The 18,906-nt window shown below is 39.0% G+C and overlaps 1 non-coding gene across 1 annotated transcript; it reads left to right on the top strand.

Annotated features, from left to right (window-relative positions):
• Window positions 1–16,608: 16,608 nt before the first annotated feature.
• On the top strand, window positions 16,609–16,690 carry Trnal-aag (transfer RNA leucine (anticodon AAG)). The gene has a single exon. It is a non-coding gene; the product is annotated as a tRNA-Leu (tRNA).
• Window positions 16,691–18,906: the final 2,216 nt, after the last annotated feature.

Below are 18,906 nucleotides of genomic sequence, written 5' to 3'. Positions count from 1 at the left end.
TCTCTATGTTTACAAAAATGTCCAACTAAATAAGTCGCATTACATGTCCGTCCAATTAGCTAAATGTCGAACTATTTGTAAATTACTGTACTTTCAATCTGGAAACAATTTAAGAATTGGTGTAAATTGAATAATCAGGAAAGTCCCCAACTATCAATAAGCTCAGAACAACTGCCAAATTCACATACTCAGCAGATCCTGGCAAACAAATTATGAAAAAATCAAATTGTTTTTTATTATTATTTTGGATATTATTTTAGAAAGCATTGAACTATATTTCGTAAACTCTTTTTTGAAAGGTTTAATGGCCCTGATAAGCGCCTTGTTTTATGGAATGGTTCCAATTTAGAAAACTTTGTACTCGTGGTTTTGAAAAAAACCATTTCGAACGCCCTCGATGCCGCCTTGTTCTGGATTTGCCACCAAAGCAGATTGTATAAAGAACAAACTATTTTCTTCTGCTACCAGCTGCCGTTTTGCGATTGCGTTTGCCACTCACCACTCGCTGCAACTGCCTGTTGACTTGATGTCCACCGAACCGAATGTGTTCTGTTCCGAATGCGGGTTTTGTTTTCGGCGCGAGCAGCTTTGGCAGCTAACTCGATCACTTCGGCGGCCGAAACTATATAACGCCGGCTTGGTGGACTGGTGCACTGGTACTAATGCGCTCGGCCTAGCTACCCTTGCGGGGAACTCCAGACCGACACGATTCGAGCGGGTTTTGCCTTTCCCTTAATTTTTCTTCCTTTGCCATGTCCAGATTTGGCTGCTTGGTTTGGTTTGTTGATGTGTTGTGATGCGAACTGATGTGGTGTACGGTTTGAATGAGAATGATCGTTACGGCAGCGGAGCGGGGATTTTTAAGCTGACTGGCTGGCTCGAGAATTACGCATGTGTGAGACTGCGACCAATGTTTCGTTCTTTTTTTTTCTTTTTCCTTTCCAATCGTGCTTCATTCTATTTCGCTGCTGCTCTGGTTGCCCGTTTTGGTCGGTACGATTTGAGGAGCACAAAATGGACCAATCAAAAATGGGCACATAGTGCATTTGGACAATGCTTGATATTTCACAATTATTCAATTATTTATCTCAAGAAAAATGAAATGTTATTCGTTATGATAGATGCGTAGATATATTTCCTATCAATTGATGCAGAAACCTTTGCGATCTATTGAGAAATGCTCGAGTTATAAACGTTCCAAATCTTGCATTTTTTTCCTACTTGTTCAGTGCCTAGATTTCCATTTCACCCCCTATATCTTCCGGTTAGACGTAGTCCTACGTCAAAAATATTTTTCCCAGAATCTTTCAGGAGGTGATAGACGGTTATATTTCACGAAAAAAATCCTTCTACGCATATGTTAGAATTTCAACGATGACAGACTTATAAAACTTTTTCTTTGTTTCGGATTCTGTAGGCTCAAACTGACTCTACATTGAAAAGTATGCTACGTAATCCGATTTTGTTGCTTTCATTTGAAAGATGAGACAATTTAGTACAGGATATAGTAGTGGAACATCTAAATTAGTGGATTAAAATAACATTTTTGAAGTGGAAAATTTAAAAGTTTTTTTTTATTTGTAATTATTAATTTTATCCTAAAAATTCATACTAAACTTGATTGTTTCTATCAATTGAATTAAAGCTCTCTAACCTCTCTACAATTTGTTCTTTGACGAACAAACTTCTATCTCTCTTAATTTCGCTGCAATATCGATATAAACAATTCCTGATGAAGAAATTGAATTCTGATTAATCCACTGTACTTATAAAAGCCACTTAAATTTCACCTTAATGCTGAAAGGTTACTTTTTTTTCTTGAAATTACTCATATTTGAATTATAAAAAAAAACTTTTTTTTTCAAACTGTATACAATCGAGTCCTAAATTTTACATAATCGAATCATATATAATCGAGTTTGTATATCATCGAGTTTGTATATAATCGAGTCCGACTTGCACGAGGCACTAGGTTAACAAAGAAAATATTGATTAAGTATGTTACTCAAACTGAATTGTAACGATCACGCAGGAACTGTTCAATCACAAAGAAATGTTCGAATAGTTTCACAGGAACATTTTCAGTTGATTTCAATATTCCGGACATATTCTTCAGGTTTGATTTAACGTTCGAATTAACATCTCAATAGAACTACTATCTTCGACGTTTTTCTCAGGTTTTTCAACACTTTCTAGTATATCGGTATCTGGCATCAGATCACAGCAATTCACGTTTTGGTCCATTTTGCACTAATTATTAAAAGACATTGAGCAATCGAACGGTATTGTACCGTCGACATCGCTCACGACACATTAATTATGCCAGCGGAATATCACTCCCGTCCATGTTGGTTGTGCTTTAAAGTTAGGATTTCCCAGTTTCTGGACAAATTCTCAAGCCATATCCCGAAGAATAGAAGAGGGGTAAATGATTTTGTCTAGCTTGACAAGACAAAAATTCATTGACCGCTCCAGCTTCTCGATTCTGACCAACCTTATATGCTTTTGGTCTAGATACAATTTTCCATTCCGATTCCATTTTTACTTTAGTTTGAGTAGTGTTGATACCGCACTTTGTGCAATACTGAAATTATTTGCAGCTTCAGACCCCTTCCGTCCATATTTTTCGACCTGCTCGATGATGCACAAACCTTGCGCAATGGTTAGCGTTTTGATTGTTCGCTTGAAAGGTTTCTCGTGGTTTTCCATACTTGAAAAGAAATTGTTTGATGACACGAACACTCCGTCTTCACTTTCAAGGGCAATTGAAATCTGAGGTAATAACGCACAAAAACATGTACGCGAAAATCAATCGAGTTAGGGAGGTGAAAATCCATGGAAAAATGAATCAAAACACATCGAGTAAGAGAGGCATCGAGTTAGGGAGGTATCGTGTTATGGAGAGAAGAATGTTTGTAAAATCGAAGGTGCCATGAAATCCATCGAGTTAGGGAAAATATCGAGATACAGAACATCGAGTTTGGGAGAGTTGACTGTATTTAGAATGACGAGCAAAAAATCGAAAAAACCGTTTTCCACTATCCACATTGAGGTTAAAAAAAGTCAAAATTTTTCATTTGGAACCCTATACGATATTTCCATAGAGCTAGTGATTTGATTTGGGGGCACTTTTTACTGCCATACCCCACCAGGCCCTATCAAGCATTCCTTTTGGAACTTTGACCCGTAGGATAACTAGACTGAAATAGTTCAATCAATTTTTCTTGAAGGTAGGTCTTCAAGGGCCTCATGAATTGTTTCGAATCTTTTTGATAAATCATGCAAAATACACATAGGTTGTATCTCTGGCTCAAGTCTGGGTTATTTTGTAATTAATTTGTAATTATACAAATGATTGTGTATGCATATGGAATAATTCAAATTGGCAGAATAAATAATATAGGAGCTTCGCCTATGTCAACAGAATTTAACGAAATCTCATATTTAATTGTAGTCAATAACGAAGCTGGACTTGTCTATACAGTCATAACAGTAGGAGAGGATTAGCAGATGTCATTATGATATCGTTGGCTCCCCTGCGATTATCTTGGGAAGGGTGGATATCAACGTGGATTCACTGCGGTGTGTGATGCGAATTTTCAATTTTCACAGGAACATAAAGAAATCGATATTGTACAATACCAATGTATTTCAAGAAGTGACCGCGGAAGATAATTAGAGAAATGAACCGAAAGAATTCTTCCATAAAAAACCGATTCGCCGAAACTGAAAATCAATGCGCGTAGTACTGTTGCTAATCGCATATTGAAACACGCAGTATCAGATTGAGACAGTAACAAGCAGATGGTTCTGAAAAATTAATAAATCATCTGAAATAATTGAGAAGAATTACATTTTATGATATGAAATCAATGGTTTTCCACGGTCCCTATGTTAGCATGAAAGGATAAATGAAAATATCATATGAAAAAGAGTAAAAATTAGCCCATCTTTGCCCCTTTTATTACGTTTGCCCTAAACCTAACACATAAATTGCAATGAAAACAAAATTGCCTTTCCTCTTAAAGGTAGCGTAAAAAATGGACCTAGGAAGGTAGAAAAGAAAATGAGAAATAAAGGCTGTCCCGAGTCAAATTGCATCACAAAAAAGATTTGGCAAAATTCACCAATTGAACCGATCGTCTTCATACTTTTAGGGAATAAAGTACAACAACTGTCACCATGTTTGTTTTATTCAACCTCCTTTCGCGACAGTCGGTGACACACTCGATCACAGGCGATCATATATTCGCTCCCTCAACCCCATTGTACATTTCTTAACCTTCCCAAGCTATCTTTGGCAACAAATAAGAACAACAAAGTGTGCGTGCCTTGCAAAAAATACAGGAGCACTCTCGACAGACCTCATGAAAGTCGACCCGGTGCTGCCATCGAACGAAATTGCTATTTGCTGGAAGACTGGAAGAAACGTCTTCCTCTTTATCCTGCAAAGCCTCTGTGAAATTAAAATATTTTTGTTTAATATATATTAGAAATATTATTTCAAATATCTTGAGAATGGCTGCATTTAGAAAAAAATTTATAAAGAGCTTCTTTGTTTAAAATCACATCAGAATTCAAAATTTGTGGCTAAAAATGATTGTTAACATACAAAAATTCGAAGTTTCGAAAATTCATAAAAATTCGATGTTCCACAAAGTTTATCAAAAATAGTTTTACCACCTTGTCCCCATTTTTTCAAATTGTGTACATGACTTGTATTCTATATGAACAAATAAAAATTAAAGTTTTTTTGTGAATAAAAAAAAGTACTATTTTTGTCTCAGTGTATTTTTTTCACGTTTGAACATCAATATAACTCTTTCTAAGACACTATTTCGGATGGACTCATAGTTTTTGAGATATAAATTATGAAAGATTTCTCTTATTAAAATCGATAAGCGCTTTCCAAAAGTTACACTTGAGTCAAAAAAATCCCAAATGTTGTGGAAAACTCATATTTCCTTCAACCCAAATGGAATATAAACTTTCGTTCGAATCAAAAATACAAGATTTAAAAATCTGCATTTTTAGTTCGATTTTATTCGGAACTAGCTAACCCGGCAAGCTTCGTCCCGCCCATTTACTTGATTAATTCTCGAGTAATGCAGAAATTTGTGTTTTATTTGTATGGCAGCCACCCCTAAGAGAGGGGGGAGGGGTATCTAACCACCATAGAAACATTCATTGCACCCTAAAGTTTCCATATGCCTAATTTGGTTTAATTTGCTTGATTAATTCTCGGGTAATGCAAAAATTTGTGTTTCATTTGTACGGCAGCCCCTCTAAGAGAGGGGGAAGGAGTATCTTAACACCATAGAAACATTTATTGCATCCTAAAACCTCCACATGCCAAATTTGGTTTCATTTGCTTGATTAATTCTCGAGTAATGCAGAAATTTGTGTTTCATTTGTATGGCAGCCCCCCCTTTGAGTGGGGGAAGGACTGTCTAACCATCATAGAAACATTTATTGCACCCTAAAACTTTCACATGCCAACTTTGGTTTCGTTTGCTTGGTTATTTTCCGAGTAATGCATAAATTTGTGTTTCATTTGTATGGCAGCCCCCCCTTAGAGAGGGGGGAGGGGTCTCAAAATATCACGAAAACCTTCCCCGGCCCCAAAAACCCCTACATACCAATTTTCATGTCGATCGGTTCAGTAGTTTCCGAGTCTATAAGAATCAGACAGACAGACAGACATCACTCCATTTTTATATACATAGATAGATAGATTACACCATATGTACAAAGTTAAAAAAAACGACAGGGTCCGACTGATTTGGCGATGAAGTAGTCTATATTAATTTTTCCAAGAGATCTTTGTGGTTTTATGTAAACTTACGTCATGTTTAACAAACACGCATTAGAAACTTAAAGTACCCTGTCGTAGAACTTCATCACGCTTCTTATATGCGCACACAACACCTTGTTGGAAAACATAAAACCAATTTTTTTCTCTCTCGTGTGTTACATTCACAAGACTATGCTGCATACATCATTAACGGTTCAATTTTTCTTCTCCCCATTAAAAAACAACCCGGCAAGGATGCCATACCCCAACGCACATTTTCCTACGCTACAAACCCCACTAAGGAGGAAGGCATTAACTGCACTAATAACGGTCTCGGTTGTGGTGTATACTTTTCCTGGGGAGTTAAATCTATTAAAAATCCTCGCATGGTGTATCATAAACCGACAGCGCTTTACAAGCATATCTATGCTACACTGCACCGGGTATGCTCCAGCGCCCGTTGGTGATGCTGCAGCCTCTGCCAGCCTATTGGCCAGGGTCAAATTGGAAAAGAATACCTCAGGTGTGATTGTGCCTCACACCGAACGCCTTGATTTGACACTGGAACAAAACCATCGCATCCTCTGCGGAGTGTGTCAGGTAGTTTTACGTGCATTGCAGGAATTTATTCCCAGGAGCAGGCAATATCCTATGTAAATATTGTTTACTTGTGGGAAATTGCATGAAATATGCACCGTATATACATATGCATGGGGCTTGGGTCAGAGTGGGAAAGACGAAGCCAGGCGCTGTGTAAAGGTGCAAATACACTGTGGCTAGCAGTAAGTACTGATACTTGCCACAAATGATGCTGATATGAGAATATTCTCACGCACATGAGAATCGGATGAGTCGGATCATATAAGAATGAAAATTTTAATTACATTTTTTTCACTCCTTTATTTTTAAACTTAACTGCTTAACAGCTGCAGCTGTCTCGTGGTTTGCAATCTATTCTGAGACCCCACGAGAGCAAAGAGATGATGATGAAGATCTGTTGAATTTATAGAGTTCATCCGCATCTAGAGCAGAAAGAAGAAAAACAATTAACTAACGACCAGCGACCGAAACATTTTGTGCGGTTGAGGATTCTTGTCATTTTTCTATACATGTATGTCGAATATTCATATTGTTCACGTAACATCTCCCATATTGTCTAGTGGTTAGGATATCCGGCTCTCACCCGGTATGGGAATAAAACGACTATTTTATTTCTATTAGCTTATTGTTCTGTTAAACGGAAAATGACTTTGTAATCAGAGCTCGGCAAAGTCATATTCAACTGAGGATAGTCAGGGGACTATGAAGAAATTCGCCTTCGCATTCAATTGGAAATGAGTTTTGACTTCATCCAGCAGTTTTCCGTCAACATGGCTTAACAGTGGTTCGGGCGCTTAGTTGCTATCTCACTCTACGACTCGACGATTGCATTTCATTCTTCCCCGTCAAATGGACTTCAATGCATATTGAGGTAACTCCCCCCAAAATGAATTCGTTTCTCTCTTTCATGTATCACGTATGCAAGTATCGATGTTTGAGTACATATACTGCAGGTGAGCTCCGTTTTCGTACACGAAAATTACTCACGCATATGAAAGAGCGTGCAGTGAAAAAGTTAGAAAAAAGATTGGCAGCTTCGTTAGCTGTGCTGGCTGTGTAGTCATTATATGTGACATTGGTTGGCACGACGCGGTTGTTAGTTTTTTGTCCTTTAACGTACCTCCAGAACATCGATGGGTTTTGTTTCAAGTTTACTTCCACTCTTGATAAGTATTGTTGGTAGGTGGAGATGTTTAATTCATTGTACGATGACTCGATTCCACGTAACCACTCTCTATTCACATCTGACCTGAGAGCAAAAAATCGTTTGCGTGCTTTCCTCAATCGGTTACGCAAGTTGCGAAGCTTAGTTGTCCACCAAGGTTTTTTACTAACGTTGCTTGAATTACGACGACGGCGCCGAACATTTGAGCGGATTATTTCGATCAGTTTGTCGTCTATTCAGAAAATATTACCAGTCGATGGACGAAAACGCGGCATTCAGCGAGTCGAAATTGCTACGTCTGTAGTCCAAGTCGAATTCATCCGTAGCAGAGTGAAGTTGGTGGTATGTGACCGAACTCTGTATGTCCACCACCAGAATGAACGGTGGGTGATGTGTGTCGATGGGCAACAGTGGAAGTGGTGGTTCGAATACCTCAGTTATATCAGGAGAACTCGTGAAGGCTAAATCCAGAAGTCTGTTGTTAGAGTTGACATATGAGTTCACCTGAACCAAACCACACGACGAGATTGGATCTACTAGATTTGTCTCTTGCTCACTGGATGCATTAGAGGGTAAATATCCGTTGATGTCCTCCTCGAAACACCATTGCAGATGAGGAAGATTATAATCTCCAATGAGCAGAATAACGTCGTTGAGTGATGAACGATCCGATATGTTTTGAGCAGCCACAGCGTGAGTCGAATATAGCCCGACATCGGAGCCCGGAGGAAGGTAGATAGCAAAGATGAACAGCGAACGTTGAGGAAGTGTTAATTTTACAACAACCTGCTCCAGCTGACTACAATCAGCTAAGGAAACCGTCGTGCATTGAAGCTTAGATTTCACAGCTACAAGGACGCCACCACCCCTCGAAAGGTTGCTAGTAGCCTCATTGCGATCACACCGGAATACTGTGTAGTCCGATGTAAGCACTGTGTTACAGATATCGGACCTGAGCCACGTTTCAGTGAAGACGATTATATCGTAGTCACAGCACGATAGTTTCAGTTTCTGGAGTGACTTTTTTGTGCGTAGACCTCTGACGTTCTGGTAGAAGACAGATAATTTTTTTTGATCAGGTTGAGCCACACCATTTTTGACACTGATTGTTGCCGTGGTGCGTGAACAATCGGACCCCCTGACGTGACAGTTGGTTGAGACGCTAGAACCGGTGGGTGAATCAGAAGCTGAACTACAAAATACATTGTCGGACTTGCCAGGAGTTGCAGGGTGGAAGACCCCTTCTCTGATCCCACACACAGGCCCAGGACGATTGCTGAACGATGGTTGGAAGAGCTCGACTGTGGTGGGGAGATTAGGGGTTTCCATGCGGCCAGTTTCATTGCGTCCTGGAGTTGAAGCGTGTTGCGTAGAAAATCTTGATGATTGACGATTGAACGGTGTAATGCTGAAACCATGCAACGAATCAGAGGTTGGTCTGTTTGGAAAAAAATTGTACTCGCCTGATGGAGCAGGCTGGACTGCCCTATCTCCATTATCGAACACAGGGCCGGGACGACTGCGGCAGGAACCGATGAGATATGGCTCGACTGTGTCGAAAGGATAAGGGCTGTCCATAGAGCCTGTTTGTGTGCGTCCCGGGTTGGCCTCGATGATCGATGTTGATAATATTTGATCGGCTTTAGTAAATTCTATGACAAGTTCTGTCGAGATGACGTAGGGCTGTTTTTTTGGTCGTAATCGAAAACACGGATGGTGACTCCTTCTGGCCAGTACCAAGTATCGCCTACTACGTTGGACACAGCTTTATTCACGGTCACTTTAAAAGAGACAAAAGATAGATCTTCCAGACGTTTACCACGGGGAACCAGCTTGACTACGCTGACTAACGATGGGTCTACATTTGCGATCTCATGAACATGTTGTTTTATACCACATTCTTTTTGTTCTGGGGCGAATGGAGTCACGTAGAAATCTATCATGTCGTTAGTCGGTTGTCTGACTTTGGCAACACTCAAAGTCCCAGTAGTATTCCGAGTAATATTGTGGTTACTGTTGCTGGGCAAGTTGTGATGTACGGAGGTAGCTGAACTAGATCTATTAGTACTACCTTCGTTTGGAGCATTAGATAGAATGTAGCACGGTACTGATTTCGACTTTTGGAAGCCCCTCGTTTCGTTATTTTGAATTTCAGATCCAACACAATCTCTCCTGTATGGATCTGGGATTCTCTCTTCTTTCTATGTATTGGATGTTTGGCAACGCGAGTGCCGCTCCCGATTTTAGATTTGAGCAACTAGCCATAATGGGTGCTGGATGTGACTGGGCGGCTGTTTTAGCCAAGACTCCCACATACCAACACTCCCAAACACTCATGCTTTCTTTTTTTGTTGCTATTTTTTCATTTGGATATTTCCCCCAAATAGCAGAGTCTTTCGGCGGGGTTTTCTTGTTCTTCAAATTTCAAAACCCGGCGAGCGCTTCGACTTGAACTCTGCTCGGGAGGTTAAAGGGTATCGCCCGCGAATGCTTGAATGCGCGACCAATGAAAGCGCAGGGGAATTTCGGTTTGAATACAAAATAGTTAACATCGTTAACTATTACGTAATTCCGGTTCCAATGAATGTCTCGCTGATCTGAGGATCTTGAGATATGCTTGCCATTCCGACTTCGAAAGTGAAAAAGGCAGGAGCGGATTAGTTTGTTCTGGTGTCGCGAGTTGAAATCCGAAGGTAGATTTAGGTGAAAGGCTACATGTGCTAGTCAGTATGATAAAGTTTCATTTTGTGATTTTTTTTATTTTCATATTTAGAATAGCAATTAAATTTAGTCCAGTAGTTGTTTTCCGTGAATTTAACTCTCCGCTTGTGTCCCCATTGAGCGGAACTGAAGGTAAGCTTCGGCATGTGACATGTGGCTAGCATTAATTTTAATTGTGGCCTGTGTGTGGTGTTCTTTTGACTGTCGTGTGTAGGAAAAAGCCGCTTCTGACCCCACGATCAGAGATTGGAGCTTCGCCACTACGACCGTCAAATCCAAGTTGCCGCGTGAAGCGCGAATCGTCATTCGCGCATCAAAGGAAGACGCAGCACGGCACCACTACACGTCGTATGCGCGCTCAACGTAGACGGATCATTACATACGCCTACGGACTTACCATTCATCGCCTGGTATGGAACGGCGATAAGGTAGATTCTCCACGTAAAACCTAGGTAGTGTGAGTAGAAACCTATTTTTACCCTAAAATAACATGCGCATGTAGGGTTAAAAGAACCAAAGAATAAAACCACACACAACTAACAACGCCACACAACAATGCCACATGCAATCGAAGCGTAGAACAATATCGACAGCCCGCACATACTGATCGCTACCAGTTCAAGGTAACACAAGTTGCGGAATTAGGTTCGACAAAAAGATCTCTGGACTTGAATTCATGGGTCCGATGTTCAAACCCCAAATTTAGTCCCAATTATTTTTCGTTAGATGTAGTTTTGTTGTAATCATGCCGTATATAAGATAGATGTTATAACATAGATTTGTGGGAATATAGATGATGTTGTTAAATTAGGTGAATAAATGTTTCCGTGATTAGTTTAGTGTTAATGTTAATGTAAAGTAGACGAGACTTTGTGCAATTTTACTGGCTAGCGGTGTAGCCTAAAAACCCGATTAAGTTTCCTGATAGGTCACGAGCCTAGGGTTGGGGCTCTTCTTCTGTTGTGGACAACTTTTCAACCTCCGCACCTCGTCCTCTGAAACTTCAAGGTGGGTGGGTTTGGCATCATTGCGTAGGTTCAATGATGAGAAGTTTGGCATAAACGGTGTTCATTGGAAACAACCGTAGTGCCGTAGTGCCTCTGTTACTTACTTGAATTGTGGAATTGTGCGCAGGTGCAAGTCGCGGAGCAAACCGGGGTTTGGAACGAAGGAAAAACCCGCCCTCAGGTGTTGGGTGTCTCATTGCCGGGCAAGGCAAAAGAACACGGCGGTTGGTCTCCCTCGCGGGAGTGGCGCTTAAGCCAACCGCTTACCTGCGGAAAACCCTCCGGTCGCGACAAACTCGCGCGCGCTTACCCGGCGTCGCGGGTTACAAGAGGCTCGTTCGCGGATAAATCATTCGAAAAATTTCAAAATTTGGCTTCAGGGTGAAATTGATCGATATATGTTTTTCAGGATTTTCTAGTGTCATATGCACAAAAATGTATACAAAATCTATTATTTCTTCACCTACGGTCATTTTAATGATAATTCAAGGATTTGAGGATACAAAAACCTGAGTTAATCCACCTAAAGTTGGGGTCATGCCTTTCCATAACTCGATTTAAACACTGATCTGTAGGTCATCCGGAGACCATTCCGATTATCCTAATGTGGTCAAAAATCCTTGAAATTGTCACCAATGAGCTAGTTTTGCCAAACCAAGACGTTCGATATGTCGCATGATGGGATTCGGTTCTGGTCATTCGTCGTGCTATTTTTGTAAAACAGTTTTTCTCACTTGTTTGAATAGTAATTACAAGTATTTGAATGCTTATTCAACCCATCAAGTATCGGCTAGAAGTGGATTAATATGTTTAGCGTCTATAAATATTGTTTTGATTTGTTGAAAATATATGTTTCCTTACCATAGTTAAAAATGAAAACGAAAATGCTATTTAGAAAAATATGTTTTTTATGCAATTTAAAAGGTGATTCGTTGAGAGCCATTGGCAAAACAGAATCTTCAGATGATTCTTGAACATGTCAGATCAAAAAAGTTTAAAATTAAATTGCATAATACCTCTGAAAATTTATGTTTGTTTTCAGTAATACGCTTGATCAATTTCACCTGGGTGATCAATTTGCCCTCGGATGACGGTATACAAATGGGGCATACTTTCGAATGTTTTCTTTTCGTTCGAAAACAAGAATAGGGGTGATTATCAAAGAAGCTAAAAGAAAAAAAAGTTTGGAAGAATTTTATAGAAGAATCGGATCAATCATTTCATTGTTTTGCTCAACACCACGAGGAGATCCACAAGGTCTAACTATATCAGAAACTCTGTTTTTGATGGCATTTAACCCGCTGTTTAGTGGGTTGCAGAGCAAACAATATAATGGTTAACCGATAGTGGAATTCGGAACGGCTATAGATCATGATGCAAAAAGCGATAACATTCTTTGATAGTGTCATTGGTTTCTCCACAATATACTCCACTCATCTGATGGGGACCACAGAAAGGGGACTATAACGCCCCCAAGATTGACTGTTATCCAAGTAAAAGCTATCCAGCTAAGGTTATCCCTGTTTTCGAGGAAAATTGAGAGATAAACACATGGAGTATTTGGAAGTATATATACAGTGATACAAACTCGTAATCGTACTCCACCGTGCAAATCTCTTTTCCCTTCTTTTGAAAGTCGAAAACAAAGTTTCAGAACATTCTATTTAGATGAAGTCATAGTGCCATATGATAGTTAAAAGGTTTACTATCTGTTTTCAGAATAATAGTTTTTATTTCTGTAAGAATTGCGAAGTATGTGCGAATGTATGAAAATTGACTCAAACTCATAATCGTACTCTGGTTGAAATTTCAACTCGATTCATAAAGCGTTAATCAATTTCAGGATTCCATCATTAGTATGGTATCTCTTGTTCATTGCAACTATCTTTAGCTGTTTTTAGTCAAGTTTTTTGGTGCATTCGGAAGGAATATTCATTCATTTTTTGATCAAGTGATTCAAAAATCGTTATTTTTAGAAAAAAATCGTTATTTTTAGAAATTTGATTATTTTAAATTTCCTACACAGATGACTTTCATATTTTTTTAACTGGGATTGATGCTGGGAGATTGGGAACAAGTATCAATAACTTTTGAGCAATTATAATGTAACCATGTGCGAACTATATGTGACATGTGCTTAGGGTCATCGTCTTGGTAAAACTTGAATCCTCGATTCAATCTCATTTTGTTCACACTTTGCTGCATGTTTTTCTTTGGTGTGTACAATTAAACATTCTGACCCAATACACCATCGATGGAAACCAAATTACCCCCTACATGCACCCTCATACCATCCCTCCACCACCAACATGTTTATACGTTGCTTTCAGATGTTTATGCTCAATTCATTGTTCGGCTTCCTCGATACGAAACGACAATCATCGGAGTCAAAAATATTAAATTTCGACTCACCTACATCTTACTAGTAAGACATTGGTGTGTTTCATGCTGTTTGGAAAAATGGAAATTGGAGTTACTGATTTATTTTACCGTTGAACGGTTCGTCTGTGCTCGGACATTCAAGATGTTCTTCCACGGCACATTACAAACTTTTTTTTTGTTCAATTTGATTTTCATCGATGGTGTATTGGATCAGAATGTTTACTTGAGCATCCTAAAGAAAAACTTGTAGCAAAGTGTGAACAAAATGAGATTGAATGGAGGATTCAAGTTTTACCAAGACAATGACCCTAAGTATAAGTCACATATAGTTCGCACATGGTTACATTATAATTGCTCAAAAGTTATTGATACTTCTCCCCAATCTCCCACCATCAATCCCAGTTAAATAATATGGAAGTTATCTGTGTAGGATATTTAGAAACCATCAAATTTCCAAAAATAACGATTTTAAAAACCACTTGATCAAAAAATGGATGAGTATTCCTTCAGAATACACCAAAAAACTCGTAGATAACGGCTAAAGACAGCTAAAGATAGTTGCAATGAACAAGGGATACCATACTAATGATGGAATCCTGAAATTGATTAACGCTTTATGAATCGAGTTGAAATTTCAACCAGAGTACGATTATGAGTTTGAGTCAATTTTCATACATTCGCACATACTTCTCAATTCTTAGAAAAATAAAAACCATTACTCTGAAAACAGATAGCAAACCTTTTAACTCACACATGACACTATGACTTCATCTAAATAGAATGTTCCGAAACCTTGTTTTCGACTTTCAAAAGAAGGGAAAAGAGATTTGCACGGTGGAGTACGATTACGAGTTTGTATCACTGTAAATGGGTCTAAGACAGGGCGGTAATACCGGCTATGGAGTTTACCCTACAGCATTCTCATTCAAAGGCATGCTCAATGATGACTTTGACCGCATTCATGGCTTTGAATATGGCAATATCGAAATATTCTGCAAAAACTGACACCCGTGCGACGGCCTCCAAACTGTGAAAAGCGGAATTTTCAAAAACTCGTAGGTTCATAGTTGCGTCGAATCTATAAAAACGAAACATACAAAGATGGTCTGGATCCCAGGACATTGCTGCAGGACATGCTGGAATTCCAGGAAACACCGAAGCGGATGAATTAGCTATGGACGAGAGATACTCCAGCATAAATAATGATAAATGAACTAGAAGTGATGTAAATTTTCTATTCAATAAATATATTAGAGAGGCAATGGCAGACAAGAATAGAATACCGCAAATCCAGGAACTCAACTAAACAAAATTGAAAGGGACGTAGTTAAATGGTTACATCGCACCCATACATACTAGTAAAAAGCTTTGACTAGGATCAGGATTGGGCACATGTATACTTTCTTACTCCACATGAAGATCCTTCCCGTTGTGTAAAATGTAATGGTACATCAACTTTGAAACACTTATTATTCGAATGCGTAGCATACAAAAGAGACAGAGGGAAATACAAAATAACAAGATCACTAGAAGATATTTTAAAAAATGATAAGGAAACAGTAAAAGGATTGTAAAAGCAATTGTAAAATCCAAAATTGTAGGATTCAGGTTAACTTTGAATAAAGCTTAAACGCGAATGACCTGTAAGTATCTATAACGGAAACAAACTTCCGCCGTCGTTGATACCGATCTCAACAGTGGTACTGTGTTGAGGGGCCAACAAGTTGAATTATTCACTCTTCTATCAATTAAAAATTTCAACAATCTATTCACATGTTTTTGATTTTTGAATTTTAATAATTTAAGATATGTTAAGAGAAACATTCAATTTCATGTAAAAATTTCCACTACAATTAATCTGTTATAAAAATCAAAATATAAAACATTTGACGACACTCCGACTGTGTACAATACAAGATTGAAGCGGTGTGTACCAAGCTCATTGACTAATACAAAATATTTAGAAGTTTGATTTGCTGACAACTGGTTCTAAATAAATTACAATCCAATTACATTACAGTTAATCTATTTTGTACGAGGAACAGTGGAACTCTACCTATATCGGTAGATAGGTAATTGATTTGGGTTATTGCTGAGTTAATACGTTTCCAAATATCACATTTCCATACCCCTTCTCCAAACAGATCATATGCGATATTAATCGAGGTAAAAACTGGAACCACTCCTTACAATTGGGAGCATGCCCTCACTCTAGCAACCACATGTTCCCGAATGGATGGATGGACGGATGGATGGATGAATGGCTGGGATTGGCTTGTCGCGAACTTTCCCAAAATATGACTCATAAATTCACCTTTCTCATCTGCAGGTTATCGAATTTCCCCAGCGTGACACGTCTCTCTGTTGATAACCGTTTGCAGTCATCGTTTGCGCTTTTGTCGCTCATCACGACGTCGACGGGATAGAAGAACAATGGAATCCATTGTGTCTTGTCGTCGCGCCACAGCAAGAGGAAGAAGCGAACATTCGAATACACCGTCGAGGGAAATTGGAGAGAAATTTTCCTGCTCTTAATTACATTTGTCAAACAAATTGGGGCAAAGCTGGTGGAGGAGAAGGAGAACGATATTTTAAATAAGTGCAGATGGGTTACGCTCAGTGCAGAAGCGTAAAATGGGCATATTTTTTAATCCGGCAGCGGCTGGTGGCGCGCTGTCACTAAGCGAGAAGCCGAGTAGCCGTGAAGCCGTATCGGAGCTTGGCGGCATGTAGGATTGTTTGAGTTTTTGAATAATTTATGAGATGTGTCGACGGAAAGGCGACATATTCGGGCAAAATGGCGAGAATTATGGATGTTGTTTTGATGATGTTTGTCGTTCAGACGTTCACAGCTTCGCTCGATATGGAAAGAAGCGAGGTCTGGTTGTTCGGAAGCGAGTTTAAATCGAGGTGTGTATTCACTGATACGTTATCACCGTGGTAGCGTGGCCGAGCGGTCTAAGGCGCTGGTTTAAGGCACCAGTCTCCTCGGAGGCGTGGGTTCGAATCCCACCGCTGCCAATGATATTTTAGTCTCGAGATATTAATTGATGATGATATTTTATTCATTTTTTTATTGACGATGATAATATATGAACATTTAGATTTTGCCTATACATATCATGCGAGTGTAAAATGAAGTATTGAAGTTAATTAAGCATTCAAATATTCACATCTTTATTTTGGTGTGTCAGACACGGCATCACTATACGCGAAACTTAAAAAGGGTTTCGAATGAAACTATTAAAAAATATTGAACGGGATTTGTTTTGAGTTATAAACATTTTTTATATTGAATTCAATATTTGATTAAGCTTTTTAGGAGTGTATTTAAAATGTGATTTTTCGTAAACACTTCACAGGTTTTTCAACAGCTTTTCTGTACATCGTATTTTAATCTGACATTTGGGAGTTATGAATTTTTGGAAAAAAGGTCAATTCTTAATATATTCCCTTATAAAAATCAATCGTAATTAAAATTGGAAGTCTGATAATAGAAATAGCGATTTTCGCATAGCTGCCATCAGTCTTCCATGTTTCACAAAAAACACTGCGTCCGGAATAAACATGTCCACGCTGCTGTTCACAGTTTTGTGTTTGAGTACAAACATGATTTTTTCGTACCTATGTTAGAAAATGTGACATGTTTGTATTCGTGGTATGTTTGGACATACGATGTTTAATCCCAATGTTTCACATGATGTTCGAACATGGTGTACAGTTTCTCTTGCATTTTCACCCCAAGCACCGGCAGTGCGTAGAGTAGAAGAAGCGAATCGGACACCACACCACCACCACTCAACGCGTGGTGTGTTGGTATGTTGACATGGAAAAAATGCTTTCCTTTCATTACAATGGGTGCTTCATCAAAAATATTGGGCAAATAAAATGAACCTCTTTTTCTGTTCTGAACAAAATAAACATCGATTGACATGAGAGTTTTTCACATTTGATATCATTATTTAGTGCACGCATCAATTTATATATTGAATTCATGTAACATTCGCCATTATTAGCTATTTGAACAAGTACTAAAATTGAATTATTCAGCAGTGACATGTTAGGCGTGACGCTAACCGCTCGACCACGGGAGCAACAATTTTGGCTGGATCTTTGAAAACAAATGGCCAATACTGCTTGTTCGCGACGATCGCGACCCGAGCTATAAAACGAGCGGAGAAGAGGAGAAGAAAGGATGATGCAATCGCATGCACACATAGCATATGTGGTGCAGTGTAAGTGTAGCTTTTAGTTTTTTCCTTCATTCAGTTTGTGATAACATCGAGAAATTAATGGTGTGTTTTAGCCGCTGAAATTTCTCTGCTGGTTCTGCTGTGTGCCGCTGATGGTTGCATCTAAAACTAGTTTTTGGGTATTTATTTTTTGGTCAGCATTTGTACGACGTCGCCCGCTATGCAGTCGGCTCCCCAGACTTTAATTGCCAACATGCACGCAAAAAAAAATAGAAAGCTTCTTTCTATTCAGAGAATGTTTTCTTTGAACGAAACCAAGGATTATTTAATCAGACTTGCAAAATGTGCATGAACGATCTATAAACTTCTACTTAGTCGCGGCAATACATACACACACTCTTTACAGATACACGGGCCGAAGGTTGTGCAGTCCACTGATGATTCAACAAGAGCCAAAGGTTGTACAGCTCATGACAACTCTACACGAGCTGATGATTGCGCCGGCTAGTGATCATTCTATCCCGGATTCCTCGAGTCGAAAAAGACGTACCACGCTGGATATGGGGTGCAGACTAACGGTCAGCTGCATCCCAATAGGAAGTATCCCATGTCGGGCACACGTACAGAGCACTGAAGACTGCAACATCCCAATTATGAGAACACTTGTAATACTAACCTCGAGCCAACCGCGAGTAATCGGTTACATATTACTAATATAGTTGTAAGCAAACATTGTCAGAATATTGAACTCCCGGCCCCGTTAGGCTGACGCCATATGAGCCTTAATAAATATATATATTTTGGTGCATGAACTTATAGCCTCTTAGTTCGTGCAATTTTTGAAATGCGAACTAAATTTCAAGTTCGTTTCTGTGAAAAAGTATTCTACGAAGAAATGTTTTGGGATGAATAATTTCTTTCCGTGTATGAAAAGAAACGAAACGAAAGCAATGAATACTGCGACATCGGGTGATATGTTTGTACATGATGTTCTTGAATTATAAACATCGTGTTTGTTTTCACATGCCTATGTTTGTGTATCAT

The sequence above is a fragment of the Toxorhynchites rutilus genome, chromosome 3, assembly GCF_029784135.1.
Source record: "Toxorhynchites rutilus septentrionalis strain SRP chromosome 3, ASM2978413v1, whole genome shotgun sequence".
Taxonomy (NCBI): domain Eukaryota; kingdom Metazoa; phylum Arthropoda; class Insecta; order Diptera; family Culicidae; genus Toxorhynchites; species Toxorhynchites rutilus.
Note: the sequence above shows the minus strand (reverse complement) of the source record. Positions and strands in the feature narration are given on the sequence as shown.